The 15,004-nt window shown below is 48.5% G+C and overlaps 1 protein-coding gene across 2 annotated transcripts in view; it reads right to left on the bottom strand.

Annotated features, from left to right (window-relative positions):
• The window catches only part of sema6bb (sema domain, transmembrane domain (TM), and cytoplasmic domain, (semaphorin) 6Bb), a 108,870-nt gene extending 97,987 nt beyond the window's left edge, over positions 1-10,883 (bottom strand). For both annotated transcript variants that reach the window (XM_031574595.1, XM_031574596.1), the window contains exon 1: positions 10,005-10,883. The gene's annotated coding sequence lies outside the window, so the exon portion shown is untranslated. The remainder of the gene's footprint in view (positions 1-10,004) is intronic.
• Between the last annotated feature and the right edge of the window lie 4,121 nt (positions 10,884-15,004).

Below are 15,004 nucleotides of genomic sequence, written 5' to 3'. Positions count from 1 at the left end.
AAAAAGAGAAAACAGAGGGAGGTAGGACTAGAAGGCAGGAATGAGAGTAATTGGCCCAGCTGTGCTGAGAGCATTATTGTATGAAAGCGCACAGAAATGTGAACTAAGGATGGCCCAGTGCTTCCCCGAGCTGTCCTTCTATTAGGGCTGCAGTGGGTGCCGCTTTAAGGCCACTTTGTTGCGCCTGTTAATGGTGCCGGTGACAGCCCAGAGAAGGAGGCTGGGCGAAACAGCCACAACCAGAAACAAAGAGGGGAAAAACAACAACAAAAACACTGTTAACCTTAAAAAAAAAAACACCCCAGGGAGCAAGGAACACTCCTGTCCAAGAGCTATAAAAAACGATTTGAGAAAATAAGCGGCATCTTTAACGTTTGGCAGGAACAGCACTCCCCTGCGTTGTCTAAACTATGTGCACAAGCCTGAAGCAACATAATTAAATACTGTGAGCTGTGATTCATCAATAAAGCAAACTGTAAAAAACACAATCCCTCTCATAGCATGGCTCTGCTACAGGCAACGGCCTGATGACTGTTTACCAAAACAACATATTTTTACAATGATCTGGACGTTTCTACCCTAAGCCAATTTGCTCGGAATTTCCACAGACAAACACACAGCCCCTTGCGCAGACCCTCACCGCGTTAACGTGAGTACACTCTGACACGGAAAATATCTGTCAGTGCTGCTCTCTGTTATTCCACCCTTCACATTTCAAGGAAAACGTTGCCTGTGCCTGACAAGCCACAGACTGCACACCGGCTATACTCTCTCTCTCTCTCCGAGGCCTTTGTCCTTCGCTCGATTATTTCTTTAGTTTAGACTGTGAGATCAAGTTTCCTTGGCTACTGCGATGGACTAAGGAGGGAGAAGGCAAGGATTGAAATAAAACAGAGAGAGACAGAGAGAGGGAGAGGGAGTGAGAGTGAGTGAGAGGGAGGGAGGGAGGGAAGGAGGGGTGGAAAGACGTGCCATTTAAATGGAGCAAGAAGAAGATAATTATTCAAAGGTTAGCCAGCAAAAGGGGAAAATAAACAACTGGCGCTCCTCAGGGTACCAAGACCAGCGTGCCACTGATGGGTCACATGACCACGTGACGCTGGCCCGAACCGGAGGCCTTGGAAGAGGCGACCTCACAGACGCAACCCTTCCTCAACCCTGTCACAAAGACGTTTGGCAAACCCAGAACGTAAACACACATTCCATCACAAACACACACACACACAGACACACAGACACACACAGACACACACAAGACACAGACACACACACACACAGACACATACAGACACAGACACACACACACACACACACACACACAGAACTACTGCATAAACACACACTCCCCTCTCCCCACAGACACACAGAAAGCAAGTCTTGGAGAGACTGCAGAGAATCTCCTAAGGAAAAAAAACAGCTCTAGCATGAGCGCTGTGTACTGTGTGCTGTGCAAGATTAGGCAGAGGGATATTATGAATTCCATTCTGGACACGAGCCATTAACACACACGCCCCCCCCCCCCCCCCGCCTCCACCTGCAGTCTAATTGCGGGAGACACAAGGATGATGACTGCATGGAATTGATATTATGTTTTCAATGTTCGGCCACGCTCAGTAGATTTGTAGATGGCTGCGTGCTTCCCATTTTAAATGTCAAATTCCATCATATAACCTCTCCTCTGTAACGTCCGTCCGATAAAGCCAGGACTTGGTGCAAACAACCAGCAACTCTTTGCTCTCTGCTGAAGATCAAAGCCATGCGTCTGGACAGAATTCAGGTCATGTTCAGGCCTAATACGTTATGGCACAGGGAGACACCCGAAGCGATTGGAGAATAGAGGTCATTAAACAGCACCTTCCAAGAAAGACTCCACTCGCATTCTCACTCCTCTGCTGACCTGCTCACTCTCTCTCTCTCTCTTACTTTTCTCTTACTCTTCTCTCTCTCTCTCTCTCTGTCTTTCTCTTCCCTCCTGTCTCTTTCTATCAGTCTCTCTCTTCTGTTTTAACTCTCTGTCTCTCCATCTCTTTCTCCCTTTCTCTTATCCTCTCTCTCTCTCTCTCTCTCTTCCTATCGCCCTCTCTGAGTCGAGACCGGCCTGAGCAGGAGAAACATCCGGAGGATTTAGCATGCTGATGACACGCCAGTGCCACGCTATGCTATGCCACGGGCCTCCAGCGCAGCTTCAAAGGCCCAACCGTGTGATTTGTGAGCCGCGGCCCCCCTTGCCCCCCACTCGCCCCACTCGCCCCCCTCGCCCAGCTCCAGCGCAGCCCCACTCCCACCCCAGAGCAGTGAAGGAAGTCAGACAGATCCCCCTTCCCCACTCACTCACCCACCCGCCCGCCCGTCCGCCTGCCTGCCTGACTGTGAGACACCCCTGGATGATAAGTGTGAGGTCAACCGGCAGAGGTGCAAACCAGTTTTGTGATGTTTTCAGAAAAACAAATCACTAAAATGCAGAGTGAGAGTGAGAGAGAGAGAGAGAGAGAGAGAGGGAGAGAGAAAGAGAGAGAACGGGGCAGTGGCTGGAGAACACATCAGACAAGAGAATAGAGAGAGAGGGAGGAAGGGAAAGGGAGGGAGAGAAGAGGGTGAGGAAGGGGAAGAGAGGGCAAGAGAGACAGAGCGAAAGGGAAAGAAGGGAGGAGGACAGACGAACGGAGAGAGAGAGAGAATCCCAACACCACCACAACCATCAAACGTCTCGCATTCCCCTTCAACCCCTATTACAACAAAGCGGCGCCGTCGACCATCAGCGCCTGTCAGCGGTTCCCTCTCTAAGCCGTGCCGACAGGAGCCCATTTTGAGTCCTGCACCAGCCGGCCCACCGGGGGGGTGGGGTGGGGTCCGTGGAGGGTTGGAACATTTACATGCAAATTCAAATGACCCGGCGCTGAACGCAGATGGGAGAGAGAGAGAGAGAGAGGTGAGCAGAGAGAGAGACATAGAGAGAGAGAGAGAGAGAGAGCGCAGAGAAACACAAAGTGCTGAAGGTGTCCGCCCCTACTCTCTCCTTTCATTAAAAATCGATGACAGAAGCCAACTGCTGGCCAGGTAAACTCAATATGGTAAATCTATTAATGTTTTGTCACTTTGCATTACAACTGTGATTTCCTCCCAAAGCTTTTGCAGGCTATTTCCAGGAAACGATCAATGAGCGTTTGCATTTCCAATGCATCGTGCACACATGTGAACCGAGGCTTACATTTGCATTTAGGGTACATTAGCAGTGGGTATAACACAATCCAGATTATGGCTAACTCTAGAAAAGGATTTGGCCCTTAGTGTGCTAACTGTGCCATTGGCATGCAGCACCAGGTCATCTGGGCCGGGTTAGGGCCGGGTTAGGGCCGGGTTAGGGCGGGGTTAGGGCCAGTCGTGTTCCAGGTCCGGCTGGCGCCAGGCCTGTTGCTCATCCCGCTGATGGCCTCTCTGGCCTCCTGCCCCTTCTCTACATCACATGAAAGAGATTGCTCCTCTCCTTGGGTTCATATACGCCTGTTTGTTATGGTTCCCCTTCCGCAAAACGGGGAGGGAGAGAGGGAACGAGAGGAGCTGGAAAGGCTACGAGACTCTTTGATATCCCTCCACTTCACAGGGAGAAGAGGGAGAGGAGAGCGGGAGAAAGAGAGAGAGGCAGAGACAGATTCAGTCCATACATTAATGGCTGCTTTGGAGGACCAGTTGATTAAGTGTTTTCAAGGGCCCTCTTCATCAAGGCGAGTAGCCTCTTCCAGAGACTTTTCTCCCCACCCCGGAGAGAGTCCTTTTGGGCTCCTCTTGACGTCAGCTCCCCCTCTGCCCCTCCGGCACCTTCTCAACCTCCAGCTCTCCAGTGACTGAAGCATTACCTCACTGCCTTGAATTACCCACAATGCACTCTGTCCTCTACTCATCTTCCCCTTTCTCTTGTGTCTCTGCCTCACCGGATCCCGCTTTTGATCTCACCCTCTCTCTCTCCCTCTCTCTCTCTCTCTCTCTCTGTCTCTCGCTCTCACTCTCTTTTTCTCTCATGCATGACAAACTCCCTCGGGTTGCAGGATGCACTAAGCTGTTAATTACCCCTGAGCTCAAAGCAGGGGACAGGGGGCACAAGCCACACTAGTAAAAACACACAATATATTAAGAGATACTCTGACTGAACAGACCATATTTAAGCAAGTAAGAATTTGTAACAGTAAAAAAGTTATAGACATAGCAGGTAATGTATACTGTTATAATGTAGATAGAGCCTTGGTTAGTTCTATGTAGTCTAATTCTGTCAACACAGATTCCTCTAGCAAACCATGTTTCCAAAATGGTTCTGCAACAGGAGCATGACTAAAACAAAAGGGAGAAGAGAGACAAAAAAAAGAGATAAAAGGTGAGCGAGGGAGAGTCTGAGAGAGAGAAAGAGAGAGGGAGAGAGAGAGATAAAATGGCGAGGTTGAGAGAGAGAGAGGAAATGAGAAAGTGGCCACATACTGTCTGCGCTCCCAGAGGGGAGTCTTAAATGAATCTGCCCAGGCCAGACGTGTGAAGCTGCTCTCTGGCCCTCTGGGTCTAGCCTTCTCTCTCTCTCTCTCTCTCTCTCTCTCTCTCTCTCTCTCTCTCTATATATATATTTATCTCTCTCTCTCCCCTTCTCCCTTTCTTCCTCTCTTTCTATCCCCTCTCTCTATCTCTTTCTCTCTCTATCCCTCCGTCCCTCACAACAATGATTCCAACACTTCCTTCCTCCCCGACAGACAAATAACCGAAGCCCCATCTGCAGCCCGAGGGGAGCCAAAAGCCTGCAGCAGAGGAGCCGTGGAGTCTGAGGTATTACAAAAGAGAGAGAAGGAGAGACATGCGAAAGGAAGGGAGAAAGACATGGAGATTGTGTGAGAGACAACACACTGGACTGTCTCTCTTCCGTTCACACGCTAGTGACATGTCCTGCTCGTAGGGACCCCTCGTTTACCCCCCCCCCCCCACACACACACACACACACACACACACACACACACACACACACACACTCCCCTCATTAATGAGAGGTGTTAGTGGGTCTGGCATCTTCAGGATGCAGTGCTATTACCAACAAGAGAGAGAGAAAGAGAGAGAAGGAGAGTGAGGGAGAGAGAGAGAGAGAGAGAGAAAGGGAGTGAGAGTGAGGGAGAAAGAGAGAGGGAGGGAGAAAGAGAGAGAGGGAGGGAGAAAGAGAGAGGGAGAAAGAGAGAGAGGGAGAGCTGTATGGAGGGCCTCAGCGACAAACAGGCCGTGAAAAGCATTCCGCTCACACTCTGCTGTTTATTCATGTCGAGGAGCCCGAATGTGCAGCCCTGCTCCGTCACGTTCGGCGCCTTTTCATCCGCCTTGCTCCCACAAATATTCCCCCGGTCCTCCCGGCCAAAGCCGTGCTCTCGCATTCACCAGGGAATGTGTCCCTTTTCCCTGCTCCTGTCCGAGAGCCCTCCCCCGCTTCTAAACATGTCAAAAATAATGCAGCGCTGCTCAGCACAAGAACGCTTTCTTCAGCAGTCGGCCCTCATTGACAGCCTCCTTTAGCATCCATCCGCTTACATAACCCAGCCTTGGTGGCAATGTATAGGACTGATCCGCGCTAGCTGCACACCCACAGGCATACATTAAAATGAGTAGAACGGAAAGCTGAGCAGTTTGCAGTGAAGTCAGCACTGTCAAAACTGTCACTGAACACCAACTAGTAGAAAACACACACGCGCATGCACTCAAACATGCACGCACACACGCATGCATACACACATATATACACACATATATACACACACACACACACAAGTGCCTAGTCCCACACACCTCATTACTGACTACATAGTGATGTTCTTTGAACTCTCTCGTTCGGCTGTACAGAAGCCTCAGTGTTAATGCATCTGATGAGAAACATACAGAGAGAAAGTATGACAGAAACGGAGCGAGAGAGAGAGCGAGGGAGGAGAGGAAAGATGGAGACAGAGGGATGAGAGATGGAGATAAAAGGCTGATGTGAAGCAGAAGCGCACAGGCTGAGAGTGTGGTTACATGGCAGCCCAGCCCCCCCCCCCCCCCCTCCTCTCTTTCCCAGTGGAGATAGCGCAGGGAAAGTGTTTATTACATTCTACAGTGCACCAGTCACCCACAGCTGCCCTGTGCAAAGCCTGAGCACACTGGGGGGGTTATGGTGGGTGGGGGTGGGGGGGGGGGGGGGGGGCACCCAGCCCTGCCCTGCCCGAGGGCCTCGCCTCATTGGGCCCTGGGAACGGAGGGCTGGAAGGGTCAGAGGGTGACCTGTTTAGTGTGGACCCATGGCTAACTGGCCGCTCACTGACATAAACAGCACTGGAAGGTGTAATGGGGCGGAACCGGGGAGACTGGTCATGTGACCAAGCATAGGGCTAATGGTAAAGAGCAGAGGGGGTGCAGATAAAAGGGGGAATGACAAGAGAAAAAGGGGGTTAAAGAAGGAGAGAAAGGAAGGGAAATAAAGAGACAGTGAGTGAGTGAGAGAGAGCGAGGGGGGGGGTGATTGAGTGAGTGAGAGAGAGAGAAAGTAAGATAGAGGGAAAAGATCAAATGAAAGAGAGAGAGAAAAATAAAGAAAGATGTGAGAGTATGACAGAGAGAGAAAAATTAAGAAGAAAGAGGGATAGAGGGAGATAAAGTGAAAGAGTAGGTAACAAGAAATACAGGGAGCATGAAAGACTGATGGAGATACAGAGGGAGAGTGAGAAACAGAGGGAGAGAGAGAGACAGAGAGAGAGATTGAGAAAAAGAGAAAGTGAGTGAGAAACAGAGAGAGGGAGAGATAGAGTGAAAGAGAAAGTGAGTGAGAAACAGAGAGAGAGAGAAACAGAGAGAGGGAGAGATAGAGAAGAAAGAGAGAGTGAGTGAGAAATAGAGAGAGAGAGAGAGAGACAGAGAGAGAGAGCAGTTCTACTCAGCCTGTGCTCAGCGCTGCCCAGCCTGCCACTCCAGCCTCTCCTTTCACCTTCTCTTTCTGCTAACTCCACATGCTAAGTGGGGACATTGTTACGGTCAATTTGTCCCTTTCACAGTCCCAGTGGGCAGTGTCCTTTTTTGCCTGACAGCCGGCATAGAGGGACACAGACCTTGCAGCCTGGGAGGGCTTGACATCAAGACACAGAGGCAGCGAGGGAGAGAGAGAGAGAGAGAGAGAGAGAGAGAGAGAGAGAGAGAGAGAGAGGAGAGGGGGGAAGGGAAAGCCCCAGGCTACAGGTTAGCTTTGGGCCTGAGGGCAGCTCTGGGACTCTAAGCACAAAGCCAGCCAGGTCTTCAGACGGAGCTCAGTGGACCTGGACAAAAAAGGACTCCTGTGGGTCCGGGCTGGAGGGCCGCCTCCTCTAACGCAGGTGACGTAAGTCCCGGAGAGGCGACTGAGGCCCCTGAACAGGGGCACCTGTTATGTCAGCACAGCGGGCGCGACACTTGCACTGTGGGGTTTGTCGCACGGCTGTTGAGGACACGGGGGTTCGTAGTAACAGGGCAGCCATTCAGTAAATCCTGCATCAAACACTACACTGCTAATGCACGCTATAGCACATATGTTCACACACTCAGTGTACCACTGACACACACACACACACACACACACACACACACACAGACACACACACACAGACACACACAGACACACACAGACAAAAATACCCTCTCTGCCACACACTCACATCCAAATGTTAACAAATCCTACTAATTATGTGGAAAGTTTAAATATGCAATAAAAACAGCAGGGTTACTATATTGGCTGAGAGTGTTGAGGGAAGTTGCACATCTCTCACAACTAAGTAACTTCTTAACTCATAACTGAGTGCTGGGCTTGTAAGGGATTAGCACCGCTCCACTGAGCAGTCCGTTAGCCTGTGACGCGCAGTGGAAAACAGGCCGGCAGCTGCAGGGTGTTGAAACCTCTCGGTGCCAAACAAAGGCCCACGGATCCAGGCCGTCAGCCACCGATAGCCTCCGCCGTGCCACTTAAACTCGCAGTCACGGGAGGAAGTAGCGAAAAAGAGCCGACGTGTTTAAATCATCCCCCCAAATCTTATCTGACTTCGAGGAGTTTCCTCTGCTCTTCCAACCTAAATTGTTCCAACAGGAAATTCCTTGCATAATCAAAGTATGCATGCATTTGTGTGTATGCCTGTGTGTATGCCTGTGTGTGTGTGTGTGTGTATGCCTGTGTGTGTGTGTGTGTGTGTGTGTGTGTGTGTGTGTGTGTGTGTGTGTGTGTGTGTGTGTGTGTGTGCATGTGTATATGTACATGCCTTGTGTGTGTGTGTGTGTGTGTGTGTGTGTGTAGGAAAGGGAGAAGAACATTAGCTGTGAGAACGCAAGCAAGGAGGGAGGGAACTCCTTTCTCATGCAAGAGCAGCACGAGCCATGAATCACAGGCTCCAGGCATTGGCTCCATGCTCCTTGCTCGCAAATCGAGACGAATGATGAGACGCAGCCCAAACAGGGCCACGGCAGCTCCGCTCCGCCCTGCTTCACTCTGCCCTGCTCGTCCGGCAGCACAAAAGCAACAGCCCGAATGCACTCGCACAAACCTGTGCTTAAAGTTTGCGGAGGAAACGGCTTGTCAGTGCATGGTTAAAGGGCTCCTTCTCCTTTTGAGCCTGACTGACATATGAGAGGGAGGGGTGGGACCTGCCCTCTTCTCTCTGCTATCTATCTTGTAGCCTGCACCCACCAAGGAGAACTGTCTCCACAGCTCTGTTCTTCACTAGCTCTGCCCAGTTCTCTCTCTCCTCTCTCTGCCTCTCTAGCTCTCTTTCTTTCTCTCTGTTTCCCTCTCCCTCAGGGCCTTTATTGGAATGCTCTGACCCTTGGGGACTTCACTTACTTTTTCTCCCTTTCCAGTCCACAAACCTCAGAGGCCAACAAAAGGCAGCTCAATGGCAATTTGAATTTGAAACAGGGGACCACAACAAAAAAACTCTAAGCTCGGAAACAGAGACACTTCTGGGTTTTTGTGTTTTTTTTTGCAGCGACCAACAGTTTTATCAGTTTCCACATTTAGAAATATGGGGAGAAGAGAACGGTGCAGAAAGACAAGTAACACTGACACAAGCCAGTGTGCAAGCTGCATGTAGCCTGCTGTTAGTGAGGCAGCTTGGTGCAGGGAGAAGCAGGAGTTTAAGGAACGGGACTGATAAGGGGACAGCCCCTCCACACACACACACACACACAGAGACAGAGTTCATGGTTTGTTAGCACTCGCATTATTTTCCATGGTAGCATAAACTAAAGGTACACCAGAGCGATAGTTATTCATGGTTCACGATCCACCTACACGTTTTCAGATGAGATTCAATCACGGCTCAGATGCCACCTCATCTCACAGTCTAAGCTCTTGTGTAATTGAAGCTTGCAAAACGAGCCTATGTTTTCTACCATGTACTAACAACCAAAATGTCCCAGAAACAAGCGAAATGTGCTCTTTTCTATTATTCATCAGGCCTAATTCATTGTCATAATTGTGTAACGATTAAACAGTATTAAGGAAAACTGAAGTGATTAATATAAGGTTTTAAAAATTGTAAAGCCATACATGATATAACGGGTAACCTCGTCACCTGTTCACTAAACAGCAGGGGATGCAAACAAAATATCCTCACGTGGTTCAATCAGTCGTGTTAAATGAGCAAGCTATATTTTGTCAAAGATTTCTGAAACGCACATAACACTTAGTGTTACATCCACAGTGTCACAACATTACAATGCATAATGCTGCTATTACAAAATCAAAACGCTGTTTGCAGGGGAGGCAAATAAAAATAAATCAAATTCATTAGGTGACCATTTCCACCAAGTCAAATAAATTCAATATGTGAATTTTACAACAAAAAAAAATCAACGCATTGCAAAACTGACTAGGTTATGCATTTTCCGAGGCAATTTGCACTATCGCATAGCCATGGTTTCAACACTACGCGGTAGTGCTTCACGGTGCACCACCTACACCCTCGACCGGACCTAATCGGTAGATATTCCCGCACACTTACCAGTAACTGTCGCGTAAATGGTGCGCCGGGTTCTGGGTCTTTGAATTCACGACTCCTTACAGTCCTGCTTCTCCTGGACTAAAATCCAGACTGGTTGAGGAAAGGTGTTTGCGGTTCTCTTCAACTGTGATACTAAAGCCGTTAGTAAACTACTCCTTTCAGTCGCACCTGTCTCTGTCCAGAACTGTTCCCATACGCCGGCGTGACATCCTTAAGACAACTGTCTCGCGGGTTGTGTGTCTGTATCCCAACTACCCCCCAACACACACAACACCACCTGTCCCCGGTGGAAAACAGACCACAAAGCTCTTCTATGCCGCTCCTAAACACATGGCACTCTCGCCTAGTTCTGCCGCGATATCTTTCTCAGACAGCCGTCCAGAATTCCTAAGTAATTTGGAATCGCTGGTGAGTGTGGCTGATGTTGAACGACTGGTAGCAGAAACAATCCATGCAGCGCCCCGTGGTACTGAACCATCCGTACCATATGAAAATTACATCTGTCTCTTTGCCTGGTTGCTCGCTAACAGTTGTGTTTTCAATCACCAATCCCCACAATAGTTATTCTGTGCTCCCTGTAGCTGCGCACGGCTGCCGCTTTTGCCAATCGAATGTCATTGCTGCGTTTTTTTACTTCTGCTCTCATTGAAAGAAAAGGCTGTTCATCTGTTTGGTATGCGCCTCCAAACCAATTTGGTTCAGCCACAGAATTCCACTTGAAAGGATCTCTCATTCAGTGAGAGATATATGATATTTTCTTTATTCTTTCGCGTACCCTTAAGCGCCTTGCCAAAGGTAGGAGGATCACTGTTTCAGTTTAGCGCTGGACCAGCGGTGCAATAGGCTACATCCCCAGCTGCACTGGTCTCACTGTCACCCAGAGCGATCCAAAAAAAATAAGAGTCAATGCCAAAACCTGAAGCAGAATTAAGCAGCGACTGGAATGGGATTAATTCGACATTAATGGCTTTTATTAATTGAATTTATAGCCTAATTACTCAAGTAAGGTATGCATTGGTATTAAATGATTAACTTTAATCAGCGTTAGACATGTTCAATGTCTATTTTCTCGACAGTTAAAATTAGATTTTGACCAGAATGTACATTTTTGTCAACATCTAATAACTCCTTCTAACATTTGAAGTGTCTTTCCAGCTGGAGGGTTGTAAACATGTCTTAAGCCACCCATATCCACATGAAACATGTGTGGGGTAAATGTCCTGAGGTCACATTTCAAATAGCCACTGCCTCCCTTGTGTCAAGGCGGTCATACAGAAAGTTTCATGTGGCACGCATTGGCACTCTCAGGCTGACCTTGTTAGAGGGCATATTTGCTGTCCCAGTAGCTCACCCCTCACAGATAAACACAGAAACTAGACGTCTCCTCAGGGCAACATTCCCGAGACACCTCCCTTTCACATCCACGGGTGCTTCTTACACACTGAGTGAGTACACAACTGATCTCTCCAGACGGACAGACAAACAAGAACATAACAATAGAGCCGCGCTCAGAGCAATTTTTGCCCCGTCTGTGCTGTGCTGAACCCGGGGAACATAATACAACAGACGACTGCGCCCAGACCAGGGGACAATGCTCAGTGGACGGTGAGTAACCGCATCGCCATTCAAACAGCGCAGCGCCTGAGGGGAGCACCTGAGTGAGTGGTGGCCATGTTAATTACAACCCAGAGCTGGGCTCCGTGGGCCTGGGAGCTGGGCATGTCACAGACCTAATCCCAACCAATCCAGCTAATCCTATTCTGCCTATCCCCATCCCTTCCCAGGCTCCCACCCCCCACCCCTGCCAACCACCCCCCACTCCAGAAAATTACTTCCATTTTTGTGAACACCACAGTGTTGTGCCTAATATGGCAGCATGTAAACTAAACACTGATTGTGAGAATGTTTAAGGGAAGCCGTCTCCGCCAATGCATCGAGTCAAAAATAAAGGTTCAGAAAAGCACATGAATCCAATTTTTCACACAATTAACTCGCAAAGTGATTAGGTTTAATTGACTCTCCCCCCCCCCCCACACACACACACACACTATGTGTCACAGGCAGAGTCTTGTGTACAGAATTAAAATTGGAGCCAAGAAACTCTGAGACATACTTAGTATGAAAAAAATCTCTCTTTGATCCGAAGTGATGTGGTGGCAAGGGAGAGATGGAGAATGTCACTGATGTGATGGTGGTGTGTGGGTATGTATGTGTGTGAGTGTGTGTGTGAGTGAGTGTGTGTGTGTGTCTGTGCCTGTGTGCGGACGTGTATGTCAGCACGTCTGTGTGTGTGTGTGTGTGTGCCTGTGTGTAGACGTGTATGTCAGCACGTCTCTGTGTGTGTGTCTGTGTGTGTGTGTGTGTGTAGCGGGGCACGCTGGCAACTGACATTAAATAAATAAAGAGACAGAAAGACAGGAGCATGCTGCTTTTGTTCTCACTGTCTTTCCTCCCACGTCATCTTTGAGCGGTGCCATCGGAGCTGCAGAAACCTAGGCTCGATGAGGAGGGGCTGGATCGCTGAATCCAGAGTGAGGAAGAGATTAACTGAAAGTGTGACCTTTGATGGAGAACACTGTTTTTTTTTTTAAACCCTTCGGTGAGGCAGGGGTAAGGGCGTGGCACTGCAGTCAAGCTCTCCTAGAGAGGTGGGAAGCTGAGGCTCAGAGTTCAGGCAGTGTCTCGATGCAGAGGTATTAGTTAGTTAGTTGCCTCTCAGCCTGTTCTGATAGTACTGAGGACCTATGAAACTAGGCAAGGACTGGCCGGTGAGGAATAGGACCAGCAGCCATTGTGGCTCTATTCTGAAACAAAGGAAACATGAGCTTCCTTCCAGTAATGACATATTGTTCAGCCAGCAGCATTGGCCACATGTGATCACATTAAATTGGATTACATGGCGTCACAAGCCCCCCAGCAGGTCTCCATTTCCTTGAGATATGATGGTGTCCCCTGATAACGAGCATCCAATCCGGGGACAGTAGGTGTAGCATGACAGACTATTTCTGGACGTCGACACAGCAGCCTGGTACACGGAGAGTTATTGAATTTAAGCAATTAGCCCTGGCGTCAATCTCATGTCTTGTCCTGGCTGGCACCACGCCAACACTTCATTCGCCAAACATGAAACCAATTAGCCTCCTTGGAAAAAATCAACAAACACATTGTCTAACACAGGTGGTCGCTGTTTAAGGTGAAGTTCTTTGGTCGAAACATAACTACATGCATGTGGGGGGAGAAGAAAAAAACATGAATCAACAAGTATTATGCCTCTTGTTACGATAAACATGCTCTCCACTGCCAGTCGAGTCAAGGCTCTCCGGGTAGAAATGCAATTACTGCCTGCCTGGGCTTGGGAGACATCCAGCTCTGATAAGAGCATGCTGGTTAGGGCCGGTCTGTGGATGACCGTGTTATTGCAGTGAGAGGAGGCATTGTCATGGTTGTCATCAATCAGGTCGTGTGTGTGTGTGTGTGTGTGTGTGTGTGTGTGTGTGTGTGTGTGTGTGTGTGTGTGTGCAGTCTGATGTGTGGAGATGGGGAGAGAAGGGGGCAGAAAGAAAGACAGAATGAAAGACAGAGAGAGAGAAAGAGAGAGAGAGAGGGAGGAGTGGAAGCAAGAGGAAGCGAGGGATAAAGAGAAAGGGAGAGAAGAGAGAGAGAAGACAGGGGCAGATAGAGAAAGGGGTGAGAGCAAGACAGCACAAGGAAGGGAAAGAGAGAGAGGAAGAGACAGAACGAGAGAAAAACTGAGAGCGAGATGAATGGGGGAAGAGGGAGAACAGAGCAAGAGTCGTGTCCTGGTTCTCCCCTCTCTCTCCGTCCACCATTACTCAGCCTTGCTCACATGAAGGCTCTTTGTTTGGAAGGACTCCAGAGGAGCTATTGGCCCAGCACTGTCATTCTCAATACAGTCACACTAAAGAGTGTCAATGAATATTTCAGAGGCTGCTCTCTCCTCAAGGCCCCAGCATTCTTCCGCCACTGGCACTGACCTGTGGGCTACTTCCCTCCGGCGAGGTATTCACATGAGACTAAACAATAGCAGAGGCCCTTGGGCTCAGAGTCAATAAATCTGTATATGTATGTATGTATGTATGTATGTATGTATGTATGTATGTATGTATGTATGTATGTATGTATGTATGTATGTATGTATGTATGTATGTATGTATGTATGTATGTATGTATGTATGTATGTATATGTGTGTGTGTGCCTGTGTGTGTGTGTGTGTTTGTATATGTATGTATGTATGTATGTATGTATGTATGTATGTATGTATATGTATATGTGTGTGTGTGTGTGTGTGTGTGTGTGTGTGTGTGTGTGTGTGTGTGTGTGTGTGTGTGTGTGTGTGTGTGTGTGTGTGTGTGTATGCATATGTATGTATGTATGCATAATGTTCAGGGTCACTGGAGTAGTCCAATGTCCACCCATTGACAGAAGTTAATCAGCTTCTCTTTAATATGCTACACGTGTTCCCAACCCGCCCTACTTCACTGCTAACAGAAAGACAGAAAGTGCATGGTTGTGTCATTATTAAATTATATCACAGAGGCAAAGACATCATAAAACGTTGTCAGTGGATGGTCTGTTTGCGGAGATCATGACTGCTAAATAAAGACATTGTGTATGTGGCAGCGGTCTGAGAGATGGCAGGGCGTGTGTCTGTGTTTTGAGAAAGACTGGGCCGTGTCCAAAAAAAGAGGGAGCATTCCGAAGACTGTTATGGAATGCGGATAAAAGCAAACAGAATGGTCACATTCCGTCACAAAGGACAAGGGAAAGTTCACAAAGCGTTCACTCAACACTCATCCCCTCTGTCATCAGAGATGGGTCAATGTGAGCAAATCTGGACTGCGCTCAGTTCTAATGTTAAATTAAATAGGATTGAATACAGGCCAACTTCCAAGAATTAACGAGGGGATAATTCACATAGAACCAAGTACAAAAAGTCAATGAGCTTTAGCCTCAGAAACAGAATCATTATGAATTCACA

This window comes from Clupea harengus, chromosome 10 (assembly GCF_900700415.2).
Source record: "Clupea harengus chromosome 10, Ch_v2.0.2, whole genome shotgun sequence".
In the NCBI taxonomy this organism is placed as follows: domain Eukaryota; kingdom Metazoa; phylum Chordata; class Actinopteri; order Clupeiformes; family Clupeidae; genus Clupea; species Clupea harengus.
Note: the sequence above shows the minus strand (reverse complement) of the source record. Positions and strands in the feature narration are given on the sequence as shown.